This window comes from Medicago sativa, chromosome 6 (genome assembly GCF_051527215.1).
Source record: "Medicago sativa cultivar Bolivia chromosome 6, Bolivia_mono, whole genome shotgun sequence".
Lineage (NCBI taxonomy): Eukaryota > Viridiplantae > Streptophyta > Magnoliopsida > Fabales > Fabaceae > Medicago > Medicago sativa.
The window spans coordinates 52,392,082-52,409,625 of NC_140754.1; the positions used below are offsets into that span (position 1 = coordinate 52,392,082).

The 17,544-nt window shown below is 36.1% G+C and overlaps 1 pseudogene; it reads right to left on the reverse strand.

Annotated features, from left to right (window-relative positions):
- Window positions 1–3,821: 3,821 nt before the first annotated feature.
- On the reverse strand, window positions 3,822–8,899 carry LOC146915578 (uncharacterized; annotated as a pseudogene).
- Window positions 8,900–17,544: the final 8,645 nt, after the last annotated feature.

Consider the following 17,544-nt stretch of genomic DNA (forward strand, 5'->3'; position numbering starts at 1 on the left):
CTCATATGACTAAACAATTTCAAATTCATTCCTTGAATAAAGAATAACCAACTTAGACGTAGTTGTTATCTTATACTATTGCATACATGAAGAATGTGAAGGTGAGAAAAACACAAGAAGGGGGGGTTGAATTTTGTTAGCTTTTTCTTCGTTTACTCCTAAGCTGAAAACATTGATCAGAAGCAGATAGAGTTCTACTTCTGAAGTGATGTTCAGGACTAACTTGCAGCGGATAAAAACAGACAGAGAAAGAAGAAAGACATAAAGCTATTATACAGGTTCCTTCCACAAACCGGAAGTAGTCCTGTCCCCCTTGCACTTCCAATGAGAGTTCACTAAAATGTAATATCTGATTACAACTTCTCACTACTAAAACTAGCAAGAGACTTCAAACTGCTCAAGCACAACTACAAGAGACTTCCTATGCTCTTGAACACAATCAAGATACTTCTAATGCTCAAGCACAACTGCAAGAGACTTCTATTCAAACAGAATTACAAAGAAAAATGTTTGAGGTTGAACACTTGATATAGATTCAGTGGTGTTCACAATACAAATCAGATACAGACTCTTAAGACTCTAGAATTTCTAAGATATGAAAGTTGATAAGAAATTCTAAGTGAACTTTTGAATGCAGAACAATTTCACCAGAGTTTTGGCACTTGTAAATTATTGTTGAGTCCTTGCCAATCTCCAAGTCTTCATTCCTTTATATAGAGGTGTGAAAGAGACGTTGTGAATTGCTAGCACATCAAAATAGAGTCGTTTGAAGCTTTGATCAATCACCAATGATCTTTTTCCTGATATCGTTATTGTCCTATGAAGGATCAATTTCAAATCCATTCCAATTGTGAAGGAACATCGATGCAGGCAGAGTTGTTTTTCTTGTCTTGTAGCAGAGACACAAACAGAGTAGTGGAGGTAGTGTTTGTACACTTCGTACAATTGTACTTTGTCAACGCTCTTTAAAGAAAAAGCATCTAATGCCTTCAAATCCTTTCAAATTAGTCGTTGCTTCACTCTTCCAATCTTCTGCAATGCTTAGACGAGATTAAATCCATTGAACAACCTTTGAAGCTTTAAGTCTTGCATCTCTTGATGAACTTCAGCTTCTGGTGATCTTCAGCTTCTGATGAGATTCTTCTGATGAACTTGCTTCTGATGACATCACCACTTCAGGAGCACTATTCTTCAAGAGCACTTCTCTGCAGATGCTTCAAGCTTCCTTTTTGTTGATTCCTTAGCTCTCTTTTGTTCTTCCAAAACCTATTTAAGATGTCAAATTTTTGTCTATGGTCCTGTACACTTGAACAAATATTAGCATATCCAATTGACAATTTTTAATACCTTGTTATCATCAAAACTCTCAAAGGGTAATGTTAAACACATTTTGTTCCAACAATCTCCCCCTTTTTGATGATGACAAACATTAGTAATTAAAATGTACAATTGTTATTAATCTAATTACCAAGTTGACTATAACGGTTTGAGGTTTTTAAGCTCCCCCTGAGTCTAATAGTATTTTAAGGTGAGGTTTGTAAGCTCCCCCTTAGTTCTATCCATGTTAATTAAATTCATCACTAAGAACGAAATATCACTCAGAATAGTCTCACATTAATAGACTAAGAGATAAGAAGAAGGTCCTATTAATTTACAGTGATTAAAATTAAATTAGTGGGGCTCAGAGCCTATAAATACTATACATCTACTCCCCCTTTTGTCATCAACAAAAAGTATAAAAACTAAAGACAAAAAGAAAGAGTTAAGAAAAAGACAGTGAGAAAAAATCTATAATCACAAAATATATATCAGAGCATTAAAAAAAAATTAGAAGCATAAACATAATAATGCAAGAACTAAGTTCAGAAGCAAAATAATTGATCAGTAGCGCAAAAACTTGTTCAGAAGCACAATAAGATCAGATGCAAAATTGAAGTCAGAAGCACAATAAGTTCAGAAGATGTGAAACAAAGAAACTTAAGAGAAAAACTAAACAAGCTAAAAGATAATGTGTGCAACTAAGGTTTGGCTTGTTTGTTAAACAAATCCATCATCTGTTTCATCATCTTGTTTGTCTCTTCTTGCTGTTGCTTCATTTCCTTCTTGAAATCTTCATTGCTCTTGATCAAATTTTCTTCTCTCACTCTTGCTTCTTCCAACTTAGATTTAGTGGATGATTTGTATTCAAGCAAAAGTAGCTTCTGTCCCATGAGTTCTTTCTTCAGCTTCTTATTTTATCTTTCCAAATCAACATTTCTTTATATCAAATCCAAGATAGTAGAGGATGATTTGAAGTTAACCATGTTCAACCAAGTTAAGTCCAACTCCTTGGGATACACACCAGTAGGAATGAAGTCAGTAGCATTCCTTTCTCTTAAGCATAAAGGATTTTGCACCCAAGTTCTTAGAACTTTCAACTTAGATTTAGTGGATGATTTGTATTCAAGCAAAAGTAGCTTCTGTCCCATGAGTTCTTTCTTCAGCTTCTTATTTTATCTTTCCAAATCAACATTTCTTTATATCAAATCCAAGATAGTAGAGGATGATTTGAAGTTAACCATGTTCAACCAAGTTAAGTCCAACTCCTTGGGATACACACCAGTAGGAATGAAGTCAGTAGCATTCCTTTCTCTTAAGCATAAAGGATTTTGCACCCAAGTTCTTAGAACTTTCACTTCTTATAGATTGCTATCAACTCCTTTTAGCAAATCTTGAAGCTTTTGTTGAGCAGAGTCTTGAGCATCCGTACAAGTTCTCTGAAGCTCAGTCAAGACAAAATTTACTCTCTCTTTCAATCTCTTCCAAAGCTTCTCATAGCTATCCTTATGAATTAAGTCATTCCTTGCTTGAACCATATTATTCAGCTCGTGGAAAATATTCTCACACACATCTACTAGAATAGTAGAATCTAGAAACAATGTGGGTGGAAAAGGGACATTTGTTTTGGCAGGAGCACAAGGTTGAATGGCTAAGTTGGATGATGAAGGTTGGTCATTTGTGGAGGTTGGAGTTTGAACAAAGGTCTCTGAGGGTTGATCAGGAACAAAGTTTACAACTTCAATAGAGGAAGAGTTTGATTGCTCAACCTCAACATCAGAAGCTTCTGATGTGATCATAAAATCATGTTCACTGACGGTTTCAGGAATAGAAAGAGATTCAGTTTGTTCAGGAATAAGTTGTTCAGGAACAGAAAGTTCAGGAACAACATGTTCAAAGGTAGAGACATTTGGGCAGGTTGTTAAGGCCATTTTTAAGTTTGGTGCTTGATGACAGGGGCTTTCTAAAGCAACTTCCATAGAAGCTACTTCAAAGGCTCTCTGTAAGTTGGGCTCAACACCTGGTAGTTCACCTGAGTAGTGACTGCCTAGATTCTCTAGGACAGATCTTCCTTAGGTTTGGGTGGTTGAAGATGGATGAGATGATGATTCAGCATTAAGGTTTGAAGACCTAGAACCTACATGTTCATCTATCATCTCTGCATCAACAGGAACAAAACTTAAAGGTTCAATCATATGTGGTTTTAAAGGATGGTTAGGGGGTAGTCGATTGCAAAAGTCTGCTTTCATTTAAGACAGACCAATGATTCTTTCATTAATGTTTGAATTTCTGGGTACATGATGGGTGTTATCAGTAGGCTTTTTGTGGAGTTTGGTGGATGATGATGGGGATAAAGCTTTATGTAGATTTTCATAGACTTTGTTCAAAGGAACATCATCCATGTCTGAAGAAGATGAGGTCGATTGAGAGGATATGGGGGTTGAATCAGATTCTACTACTATAACATTATCAATGTGTGGAGAATCAGGATTACCTTCATCAGCTTATGGAGCAGCAGCTCCTGAACCAGCAGCTTCATCCTCCTGAGCTTCTTCAGCAGCCTTCTCACCAGAAATCATCGGTAAACTTCCAGCTTCTGAAGTCACCAGTTCTTGCACTTCTTCAGTAGGTTGAACAACTTGTTGTGCAAAAGTACCACCATCTTCCTTTGCTATGCTTGATACGGGGACTTCAATTCCCTTTGCAAGTTCCCTTATCTTCTCAAGTGTAGCAGCATCTTCAATTTTCTTCTTTTTCACTTCTCTTGTAACGAGATCAGTAGCAGCTGCAATTTGATCTTCTTCTACGTAACTTGATTCTTTTAACTTTCGCAGAGCTGTCTTTCTCTTCTTCTTTGGGATAGAAGGTTGATCAGGAGCAGATTGTGAAGTTGCAGCAGCTTTACCACTTCTGGTTCTCTTGTTCAGGACTGTATCAGTATCCAGGTCCTGAACTTCTTGTTGAATAGTTGGTACGTCAGGACCAACTTCATTCACTTTTACAGAGGCCTTCTCCTTCTTAGCTCTCTTCTTCTTAGGATTTTCAGGAGCATCATCCAGATACTCTTCCTTAGTGAGAGCTTTCCTTTTGGTCTTCCTGCTCTTGGCCACTGGCAAGGCACCACCATACATGGTTTCAGGAACATCACATAGCCTGATTGTCTTACCAGTTTCTTGAAAATGATCCATGATGTAGTCAATCTGAACTTCAATAGGATCATGCTTGCAAATTGGAGGAAACCCATTCATTAGAGCAGATACAACATCTGACTCTTTCAGATCTGTGCTAAGCTTCTTGAAAGCTCCTTTTCCTATCAGCTTCATCTTCCTGAGTGTTTGCCCATTGATCACTTTGCATGTTTCAGTACCAAGTTGATCATCAGTGAATATTTTAAGCTCCTTAAGTACTTTCAGAATTCCTTCTTGATGAAGAATCTCTGAAATTAACCTTCCATAAGGAATCCAACACCTGTTGCTATTTTGACTTTCCCTGAGCTCTTTGATCATGTGCTTGAAGATGTACTTAGGTACATTAGCACTCTCCTTCTTGATGAAGTAATGAAGGAAGACTCTGTGCTCCAAAGAAGGTTGATCTCCACCACCACCTTTTGGTAGGAGATTCTCATTCTGTATCTTCAGGAGCAGCTTCTTCTCCATTGACAGATCACAATAAGCCCCTTTCTTGCTTCTGTTGAACATATACCTGTTCACAACTTCATTCCAGGGACTATTCTTGCTATTGTCTATACCATCTGTGAAACTTCCTCCTGATGGTCTTCTGAGAACAAAAGCTATAACTTCCTAAGAGATGAAAACAGGAATACCCATGATGCTTGACCTAATTTCTGTAACTGTAAAAGGTTCCAAGCCCATTTCTTTCCTTGATTTCCCAGCAAGAGTGGGATCTGTAACAGCCCAATTTTCGCTAGTTTTATTTTATTATTTATTTATGTGTGTTATATGTGCTCTTATGTGATTATTTGCTACTGTGTGTATTTTTGGTTGGGAATTGTAGAATTCGGTGTAGAAGGGTATTTTAGTCATTTTGGACTTAGGGGCGTTTTGGTCATTTGAGGGCAGTGGCAATTTTGTAATTTTGCAGAAAGTTATTATTTTTTTTTTAGTGCTTAGTAAGAGTATTATTTTACCAAGTAACTAGAGAGGGGGTAGTAATTATTTTAATTACCATTAAGTGACTGTTAGTGTTATAATTTACCATTAAGTGAGTAGTGACATTTTGGGTGTTAGAATAGAAATGGGTTAGGCCCATTAAGGTTTGAGAGATAAGCCCAATTGAGTAGAGCATATATATAAACTCTAGTTGTTGGTAAAAATAGGTTTTACAAACATTATTCATTTCATTTCATTTGAGAAAGAGATAGAGATAGAGACTAGAGGCAACAACAACAACAAGGGTTAGAAGGCAAAGAGGGATTCATCATCTAGGAGCTAAATTGAAGCTTGGGTTAGAGGATCTTGGTCTTAGAGGTAAGAGGGTTAGATTTCAACCATAATTAACATTTTTTTTATTTTACCCATTTTGTGAAATTGTTGAATTGAGCCTAATTGGTTGTAAATTCGTGTACATGTTTTGATGCAATGTTTGAGTATGTAATTTAAATGTTAATTGAGTTGTTAGTGATGAAATTACATGCTTAAGTGGTGGTTATGTATACCTTGCATTTTTGTCCAAAAATGGTGATATGAGATGTTGTTGTGATGAATTGTTGGTGAATTCATGATGTTTAGCTGATGTTGTTGTTGATAGATGTTGTTGTTGATGATTAAAACCTTGGGTAATCATAATTGTGGAGTTTGATATGAACTTGTGTTGTTTTTGAAGTTTGATGAAAAATTGGTCAAATGATGATTTTTGTTTTAAGGATGTTTTGATGCAAGTTTTACATGATTTTGAGTGTCTTTTCATGTTTAGAAATGTTTAAACAAACTTTGGGATCAAATTTGAGCTTTGGGAAGTCAAAATTGGGGTTTTGGGGTGAAAAAGTGAGTTTTTCTCGTAACAGGACTGTCCCAACTCGCCACAGCGAGTGGGAGGCGAGTTGGAGGCGAGCAGGAGGTGCTTCCGGTGAGCTTACTCGCCTCGCGAGTAGATTTACTCGCCACGGCGAGCTGCACAGTGGCAGCATCCCCTGTTTCGCGTTCTTGCGTCTTTTTCCTTCGTTTCTGTTTTGAATTGGCTTTCGGTGTAAACATGAAAGTTGTAGATAATTTTGTTAGCTTTCCAATGGCTTTGGTTTTACTTGAAAATGATTCTTGGTTTTTGAGTTATGAGGCAAATACTCCGAGGAGGTCTTAGAGAAAATTTTACGAAAAATCCGCATAACTATTTCTAAATCTACCCAAACCCTTTGGATTGTTTCCAAACTTCAAACTTATGTTTTATGAGTTCAATTAAGGTGTTTAGTAGTATTTAAACTATGAGGTGAGGGATTTAACTTGTTTTGCTTAGAAAATGGAAAATTTCTTGAAAAGTGTTTCGGTGAGACGAACTTTGTGATTTTTATGAATTCATCGTATTTGGCCGATGAAATGCTTATGTAACCTCTACTGCACATATGTGTGACCTGTGAGGATACATGGCATAGGCAATTGAGCTCGTTTACTTGGTTTTGGCTTAGGTGCTCAATTATTTTCAACGTTGTGTTTTTTGGAGACGAACTTGGTATAAAATGATTTTTGAGAGTCAATTGCTTTTGAACCCTTTATGAATAGATTAATATGACTATGAAATGGTGTATGAATGGTTATTGAGTGATGAATATGATGTTTGTGATCATATGTTGTATTTGTTCCTTTATTTGGATTGTAAAGAATTATATGGAAATGTGGCAACTATATGTCGATTTATGTGGAGATGATTGATGATGTATATATGTGACAATTATATGTTGATTGAATTGTGGATGTTGTTGGTGATTGTATAAATGTCAAGTGGTGGTGAATTGTTGTCGATGCATATATACTAATTGAATGGTGATGAACATGTTTATGTTATGTTGTTTGTTAAACATGTTAAATGTTGATTGTTGGTGGTGCAATTATGTGACAACTTCATGTTGTATGATTTTTGATGTTTTTGGTGATTGTATATATGTTAAATTGGTGGTAAATTGTTGATGATTGCATATATACAAGTATTGGTGATGGTGAGGTGATTATTGTTTGTGTGAACATATGCATTTGTAGTTGAGTCATATGTTCATGCATTCATGACTGATGGTGGTGGATTTTATATCCAAGACTGATGGTGGCGGATTTTATATCCAATTGAGGTGAGTACGATGTTTTTGTTGCATCGAAGGTGACGACCTTGAGGTGATTTGGTACCACATGCATCTAGAGAAGAGTCTAGAACATTGCATGCATTTGAATAATTGATGAGTTGTGTCATAATTGAATATATGACTTGGTGAATTTGTGTATTGGTGAAATTTGGTGAATGTTGTGATTATGTGGATTGGTGTATATGTACATTGGTGAATTTTGTGGATGGTTGTGACTAATTGTATTATGCTCTAATTGCATGTCTTAATTGTTTGTGCTTATACACTTGGTGAATCAATTGATGTTGGTTATTTTAATAATAATGATCATGTGATGCTAGTGTTCTAGGTGGGAGGGTTATGTATATGTGATATGTGTATGATACACTTGTTGATATGAACTTGGAATAATGATATGGAATGGTTTTGAATGGTATGAGAATCATGAATACTTGTGAATACATGTATGATTTGTTATTCTGTATTCTTGAATATATCTTTCATTTCCAATGATCTTGTTTAAATCTTTTATGGATTATGATGATGTAACGCTAACCCTCAGTTGTTTGTGGTGGACCGCCTACCTCTCTGTATGGATGGGTAGACGGCGTGCAGGTGTAGTTTAGTTGTTGCTTGATGATGCCGAGGAGTGGAGTTCCTCTTTTTCATGCAAGTGTCTAGATTAGGGCTCTGATCTAGGATAGTCTTTGCATGTTGTTTATTTGACTTTGTATTTCGGAGTTGTTGAGATATTCTGTTATTTGAGATTTGGATGATACATTTGTATTTAGTTTGGAGATCCAGAGATTGTTTATGAATTATATGCTGTTCCGCTGCTATGTGGTGTAACATAATCTTTATGCATGTATGAATTGTGGTTTATTCGGAGACGTAGCATCTATTTCTAGAATATTTCTGATGTATTCGCACGTTTTACCACTTAATAGAAATAGGGTGTTACAGGATCAATCAGAACTTTCTCATCCATTTCTGGTTAGCAGCTTTGCGATCGTATACTTGAGCTCTTACCCAGAAATGTCTAACCAGGTTTGTGTAGGTTGGACCATTCAACATAATGAAATAATCCATCAGACTTTGAGCTTCATAGTAGCTTCTCATGTCGCAGCCATGATACGCCAGGGAAGTGAAATCTAAAGGATTCTCAGTCTGAACATTGAGTTCCCATTCTTCCAAAGACATAGTTTTTCCCCTGATTTCATACGCAGAAGCCTCTTGAGTAGTTGATTCTGGAACTACTTCTTGCATGTTTGTTTTTGGAGCAGAACTTGAGGATGCCATTGTTGAGATTGAAGGTTTAGGGTTCTAGGTTTTGATTCATAAAAACGAACTTGCTTCGTAGAGAACATTGTGAAAAGAGGAAAGTGTAGGTTGTGAAGTGAGTTGTGTGTGATTTTTCTAAGTGTTTTGAGTAAAATGTTTGCAATTCAGTAGGGGACAAACAAACACAGCATTAATGACATAGAGGGCGCGAGATAGTGTATTCAAAGCTAAAAATCATCATTTCCCTTTTACGTTATACACCAATACACTTAAGCCACGTCAGAGTTTCTCAGAGTAACTGCCAAGTTAGTGGGACAAGTGTTACTAAAAAGTAACTTCCAACGTTTCCACTGACTCTGCTATTTATGAGCACAAAATCCTGCTTCTGGAGTTCAGATGCTGATGTCATCTTCAGAACCATATTTTCCTCAGAACCTCAACAAAGAGCTTCTGATGGACCATAGCTTCTGAACAACTTCAGAATCTAAATTCCTATTTAGGAGCAAGCAAATTTAATCAGACACAAAGTGCATGTTCAAATTTTTCTTTATAAAATCAAATCTTTCCAAAGTTAAAGGCTTAGTAAATATATCAGCACATTGATGTTCAATATCAATGAATTGTATATCTAAAATTTCTTTTTGAACATAGTCTCTAATAAAGTGGTGTTTGATTTCAATATGCTTGGCTCTTGAATGTAGAATTGGATTCTTTGACAAATAAATAGCATCAATATTATCACAATAAATGGGAATACTGTTAGCATTAATCTGATAGTCTTCCAACTGATGTTTCATCCAAAGTAGTTGTGTACAACAACTTGCAGCTAAGATGTATTCTGCTTCTGTTGTAGACATAGGAATAGTTGCTTGTCTTTTGCTAGCCCAGGATATCAGATTATCACCCAGAAATTGGCATTTGCCACTTGTTGACTTTCTTTCTATCATGTCACCAGCATAGTCAGCATCACAAAATCCAACCAACTGATAATCTAGGGATTTCCTATAGAGTAGTCCAAGATTAGTTGTTCCTTTCAAATACCTAAAGATTCTCTTAACAGTAGTTAAATGAGATTCTCTAGGATCTGATTGGAATCTTGCGAAGAAGCATACACTGAATAAAATATCTGGCCTAGATACGGTGAGGTATAACAAAGAACCAATCATACCTCTATACAGCTTCTGGTCTACTGTTGATCCAGTATCTTCTTTGCTTAAGGTGCAGGTTGGATGCATTGGAGTGTTCATCACTTTACAATCTTCCAGTTTAAACTTCTTCAGAAGCTCCTTAGTATACTTTGTTTGATAAACATATACTCCATCTTTGCTTTGATTGATTTGAATTCCAAGGAAGAACTTCAACTCTCCCATCATGCTCATTTCAAATTCATCCTGCATTAACTTAGAAAATTCCTAGCAAAGAGATGCATTAGTAGAACCAAATATTATATCATCAACATATATCTGCACAACAAGAATGTCTTCCTCAAGAGTCCTCCTGAAGAGTGTTGTGTTAACCTGGCCTCTTTTAAAATCATTTTTGATCAAGAAATTACTTAGTCTTACATACCAAGCTCTGTGAGCTTGTTTCAAGCCATATAGTGATTTCTTAAGTTTGTAAACATGGTCAGGATGCTTAAGATCGTCAAAACCAGGAGGTTTCTTGACAAACACTTCTTCTTCAATGACTCCATTAAGAAATTCACTCTTAACATCCATTTGATATAATATTATGCCATGATTTACTGCATAGGATAGAAGTAACCTGATTGCTTCCAATCTTGCAACTGGAGCAAATGTTTCAGTATAATCAATGCCTTCTTGTTGACTGTAACCTTGTGCAACAAGTCTTGCTTTGTTTCTGACTACTTCACCTTGTTCATTCAACTTATTTCTGAATACCCATTTTGTTCCAATAATGTTCTTCTGCTGAGGTTTGGGTACCAGATCCCACACATCATTTATTTGAAACTGATTAAGCTCTTCCTGCATAGCTAGTATCCACCCATCATTTGAAAGTGCTTCATCAACTGTAGCAGGGTCAATCACTGATAACAGTCCTATCATAGACTCTTCTTGTCTGATATATGATCTTGTTCTTCTAGGACTTTCTTTGTTCCCAATGATTTGATCCTCAGGATGTGAAGACTTGTACTTGAATGTGTTCTTGGATTAAGTAGCTTGCTGAGAGCCATCTTGAGCTTCATCAGAAGCAACTTTATCTTGTGCTTCTGAAGTTGGTTTATCTTCTGGACTATCTTCAGATTCAGCTATCCGATCAGGTTCTGGAGTATCTTCAGGAACCCGTACATATGCATTGTAGTCGAGTAATATGTTCATGCATTCATGACTGATGGTTACGGATTTTATATCCAATTAAGGTGATTACGCTGTTTTTTTTGCATCAAAGGTGACGACCTTGAGGCGATTTGGTACCACATGCATCTAGATGAGTCTAGAGTCATTGCATACATTGTTGGTGAATTGAAATGCATTTGAGTTGTCCATGATGATTGAATTTGTTAATTGTTAATTGACATGGTTGAAATTGTGATACGTGCTTGATACACTTGTTGATATGAACTTGGAATGATGATATTGAATGACCTTAAATGATATGAATGTTGTGAATACTTGTGAGTACATGTATGATTTGTTATTCATCGTTCTTGGATGTATCTTTCATTTCCAATGTTCTTGTTTATTTTACCATGGATTATGATGATGTAATGCTAACCCTCAGTGGTTTACCACCTACCTTTCCGTACGGACGGGTAGATGGAGTGAAGGATGCTTAGACTTTATGCTTGATGTTACCGAGGAGCGGAGTTCCTCTTTTTATATGCAAGTGTCTAGATTAGGGCTCTGATCTAGGATAGAATTTGCACGTTGGATTCTGTTGATTATGTAGTTTGGAGTTGAGATATTGTTTGTATCTGAGATCATTGAGATGTATTATTATTCGAAGATGGGTGATGTTATTCACTTGGTGTATATATATATGGATTATTTATACATGTATGTCTGTGTTTGCTTGAGGACATAGCATCTATTTCTAGAATATATTCGCATATTCGCGCGTTTTACTGCTTATTAGAAGTAGGGTGTTACAGTTTGCAACAAAACAAGTTACCTGTTTTTGGTTGCAGAAAAGGTAACAACCGTTAGGACTCTTTGAATCCACCTGTTTATATTTTTTTGATAATAAACAACATTCATATCGCGTTTAGCTATCTTAAGTAGATTATACCAGTGATGAGGTTGTTGGGACGTTCTAACCTAGTCGGCTGTCAAGCTGCACCTTCTGATCGCACGGTGATCCTTACGTGCGGGGTGAAGGGATTTATTGAGGGGTTTTTCAAAATTTCATTCCTCTCAGCAGAATAAATCCCATTGGATCGAATCTTAATTAAATCATTAATCACAAATCAAACACATTCTTAAATATTTTATGATTCATGTGTTTACCTCTTGAAGAGCAAAACCTTTGTAGCATAAATGTTTATGATCACGAGAAAAGCAACATAGCGATGTCTCTACTCAGTGCACATGAACAGAACTTCTCTGATGACCTGTGCTAGCCATTTTCAACGGAGATCCAGAGAGAATAAGGTTTAGAGAGCGGCAAATAGGGGTTCACCACTTTTGTGAATTAGGTTAATCACTTCAAAACTGAACATGTTTTAGCATAAGGGTTCTATTTACTGAACCACTTGTGTAGTCAGCAAGCCAAACACTTAAACATATCGTACCTTACGGTGGACCTTGTTTCTCTATTTTCTTAAATTAAATAATAAGTCATACTTAGTTATTTAATTACTAATAAGTCCTACTTATTCTTTTATAAATAAGTCTTACTTATTTATTTCTCTTATCTATCTGTCTTTTGTGTGTGACCCTATAGATTCTTGAAACGTTGGCAATAATATTAAATCACATATTTAATTTTATAAACAGTGAGCGGTATCTAGCAACACATCGCTGCTACCCAAGTGACGAGAATGTCATGTGAACTAACAAAACTTTTCCGTGATAATTATTATGTGTATAATTAACCTTTTTCCCTTATGTATATATTGAACACAAGGCATAGATTGTGTCATCCTTGTCTAGTTCAATATTGGGCTCATAGAAATTTCTCCTGTTATGTAGGAGGGGCAAATTCCATCTAGATCACTCATTTCTCCTACTTTTCCGATTCTTTTCCCTTGAGTGAAAGCTTCCTAAAGTTAATTAGGTTCTTGTCATTATAGTTTAGACCATTCCTATTAATGTAGAGATTTTAGCGCCTCACAAACAGCCCTATTCTTCTTCATTATTGGAATCATTATCGAGGCACTTTCATCTTGAACCAAAGAAGTATCCATGGACGAGTTAGCATTTAGTGCAATAGGCTTTCTTTCCTTCTTTTTGAGATCTTTCTCATTAGACTTCAATCGTACAATCTCGTGCTCGTGTTCCTTGAGTGTGACAAAGAGAGTCGTAATGCCAAGATTGTTAAGATTTTGTGATTCCTTAATAGCAGTCACCTTGGGTTGCTAATCTCTAGTCATACATCTCAACACCTTGTTAGTGAAATCTTGGTTTCAGATGTCATTTCCTAAGTTTGTAATTGGTTAAAAATATTAGTGAACCACATTTGCATGGAGGAGAAGGATTCACCATCGTCCATGTGAAAGAGTTCATATTGTTGAATGAGAGTATTAATTTTCGATTCCTTGATGTCGTAGGTTCCTTCATGAAGAGTTTCCAACGCGTCCCACATAGCCTTAGCGGTTTTACAATGAGAGACGAATGATACTCATTCACTACAAGAGAAGAGTTGAGTATGTTTTGTGCCTTCAAATCGTATTGAACCTTAGTTTTTTCATCGTAACTCCAATCGGCTTTTGGTTTGTCATGGGCGACACCGTTAGCAACAACATGCGGTTGATACCGCCCTTTTGTCATGGCATTCCACACATCCATGTTGACCGATTGGATATGAACGATCATGCATTCTTTCCAATAGTCATAGTTTTTTTTTGTATAAAATGGTGCTCTATTATGAGCCCCCTTAGGCTCCTTATAGTGATTTTCGAAAACAAAAATGACTAATTGGATTTGTGCGAGATTCAATGGCAATGACTGAAGGTGAGAAAAACACAAGAAGGGGGGTTGAATTGTGTTAGCTTTTTCTTCTTTTTAAAACTAAGTCCAGTGTTCAGAGTCTGATAGAGTTCAGAGTCTAGAACAAGGTTTAGAGTCTTATGCAGCGGATAGTGTAAGCACAGAAGCAAGAGGTTTCCTATGTTCAAGCACACATGCAAGAGACTTCTTATGCTCAAGCACAAAATAAAGAGACTTCTAATCAAACAGAATTACACATAAAAATGTTTGAGGTTTGAACACTTGATATACAATCAGTGGTGTTCCAAATACAAATCAGATACAGACACTTACGACTCTATTATTTCTTAGATATGAAAGTTGATAAGAAATTCGAAGTGAACTTTGATGTGGAAACAATTTCAGCAGAGTTTTGGCAGTAGTAAAATTGTGTTGAGTCTCTTTCTCAATCTTGAAGTCTTCACTCCTTTATATAGAGGTGTGAAAGAGACGTTGTTGATTGTCAGCATATCAAAATAGTCGTTGTTGAAGCTTGATAATCACCAATGATCTATTGCGTGATTTAGTTATTCTCATATGACGAAACAATTTCAAATTCATTCCTTGAATAAAGAATAACCAACGTAGACGTAGTTGTTATCTTATACTATTGCATACATGAAGAATGTGAAGGTGAGAAAAACACAAGAAGGGGGGGTTGAATTTTGTTAGCTTTTTCTTCGTTTACTCCTAAGCTGAAAACACTGATTAGAAGCAGGTAGAGTTCTACTTCTGAAGTGATGTTCAAGACTAACTTACAGCGGATAAAAACAGACAGAGAAAGAAGAAAGACATAAAGCTATTATACAGGTTCCTTCCACAAACCGGAAGTAGTCCTGTCCCCCTTGCACTTCCAATGAGAGTTCACTAAAATGTAATATCTGATTACAACTACTCACTACTAAAACTAGCAAGAGACTTCAAACTGCTCAAGCACAACTACAAGAGACTTCCTATGCTCCTGAACACAATCAAGATACTTCTAATGCTCAAGCACAACTGCAAGAGACTTCTATTCAAACAGAATTACAAAGAAAAATGTTTGAGGTTGAACACTTGATATACAATCAGTGGTGTTCACAATACAAATCAGATACATACTCTTAAGACTCTAGAATTTCTAAGATATGAAAGTTGATAAGAAATTATAAATGAACTTTTGGATGCAGAGCAATTTCAGCAGAGTTTTGGCACATGTAAATTATTGTTGAGTCCTTGCCAATCTCCAAGTCTTCATTCCTTTATATAGAGGTGTGAAAGAGACGTTGTGAATTGCTAGCACATCAAAACAGAGTCGTTTGAAGCTTTGATCAATCACCAATGATCTTTTGCCTGATATGGTTATTGTCCTATGAAGGATCAATTTCAAATCCATTCCAATTGTGAAGGAACATTGATGCAGGCCGAGTTGTTTTTCTTGTCTTGTAGCAGAGACACAAACAGAGTAGTGGAGGTAGTGTTTGTACACTTCGTTCAATTTAACTTTGTCAATGCTCTTTAAAGAAAAAGCATCTAATGCCTTTAAATCCTTTCAAATTAGTCGTTGCTTCACTCTTCCAGTCTTCTGCAATGCTTAGACGAGATTAAATCCATTGAACAACCTTTGAATCTTTAAGTCTTGCATCTCCTGATGAACTTCAGCTTCTGGTGATCTTCAGCTTCTGATGAGATTCTTCTGATGAACTTGCTTCTGATGACATCACCACTTCAGGAGCACTATACTTCAAGAGCACTTCTCTTCAGATGCTTCAAGCTTCCTTTTTGTTGATTCCTTAGCTCTCTTTTGTTCTTCCAAAACCTATTTAAGATGTCAAATTTTTGTCTATGGTCTTGTACACTTGAACAAATATTAGCATATCCAATTGACAATTTTTAATACCTTGTTATCATCAAAACTCTCAAAGGGTAATGTTAAACACATTTTGTTCCAACAATCTCCCCCTTTTTGATGATGACAAACATTAGTATTTAAAATGTACAATTGTTATTAATCTAATTACCAAGTTGACTATAAGGGTTTGAGGTTTTTAAGCTCCCCCTGAGTCTAATAGTATTTTAAGGTGAGGTTTGTAAGCTCCCCCTAAGTTCTATCCATGTTAATTAAATTCATCATTAAGAACGAAATATCACTCAGAATAATCTCACATTAATAGACTAAGAGATAAGAAGAAGGTCCTATTAATTTAACGTGATTAAAATTAAATTAATGGGGCTCAGAGCCTATAAATACTATACATCTACTCCCCCTTTTTTCATCAACAAAAAGTATAAAAACTAAAGACAAAAAGAAAGAGTTGAGAAAAAGACAGTGAGAAAAATTCTATAATCACAAAATATATATCAGAGCATTAAAAAAAAATTAGAAGCATAAACATAATAATGCAAGAACTAAGTTCAGAAGCAAAATAATTGACCAGTAGCGCAAAAACTTGTTCAGAAGCACAATAAGATCAGATGCAAAATTGAAGTCAGAAGCACAATAAGTTCAGAAGATATGAAACAAAGAAACTTAAGAGAAAAACTAAACAAGCTAAAAGATAATGTGTGCAACTAAGGTTTGGCTTGTTTGTTAAACAAATCAATCATCTGTTTCAGCATCTTGTTTGTCTCTTCTTGCTGTTGCTTCATTTCCTTCTTGAAATCTTCATTGCTCTTGATCAAATTTTCTTCTTTCACTCTTGCTTCTTCCAACTTAGCTTCAGTGGATGACTTGTATTCAAGCAAAACTAGCTTCTGTCCCATGAGTTCTTTCTTCAGCTTCTTATTTTCTCTTTCCAAATCAACATTTCTTTATATCAAATCCAAGATAGTAGAGGATGATTTGAAGTTAACCTTGATCAACCAAGTTAAGTCCAACTCCTTGGGATGCACACCAGTAGGAATGAAGTCAGTAGCATTCCTTTCTCTTAAGCATAAAGGATTTTGCACCCAAGTTCTTAGAACTTTCACTTCTTATAGATTGCTATCAACTCCTTTTAGCGAATCTTGAAGCTTTTGTTGAGCAGAGTCTTAAGCATCCGTACAAGTTCTCTGAAGCTCAGTCAAGACAAAATTTACTCTCTCTTTCAATCTCTTCCAAAGCTTCTCATAGCTCTCCTTATGAATTAAATCATTCCTTGCTTGAACCATATTATTCAGCTCCTGGAAAATATTCTCACACACATCTGCTAGAATAGTAGAATCTAGAAACAATGTGGGTGGAAAAGGGACATTTGTTTTGGCAGGAGCACAAGGTTGAATGGCTAAGTTGGATGATGAAGGTTGGTCATTTGTGGAGGTTGGAGTTTGAACAAAGGTCTCTGAGGGTTGATCAGGAACAGAGTTTACAACTTCAATAGAGGAAGAGTTTGATTGCTCAACCTCAACATCAGAAGCTTCTGATGTGATCATAAAATCATGTTCACTGACGGTTTCAGGAATAGAAAGAGATTCAGTTTGTTCATGAACAAGTTGTTCAGGAACAGAAAGTTCAGGAACAACATGTTCAGGGGTATAGACAATTGGGCAGGTTGTTAA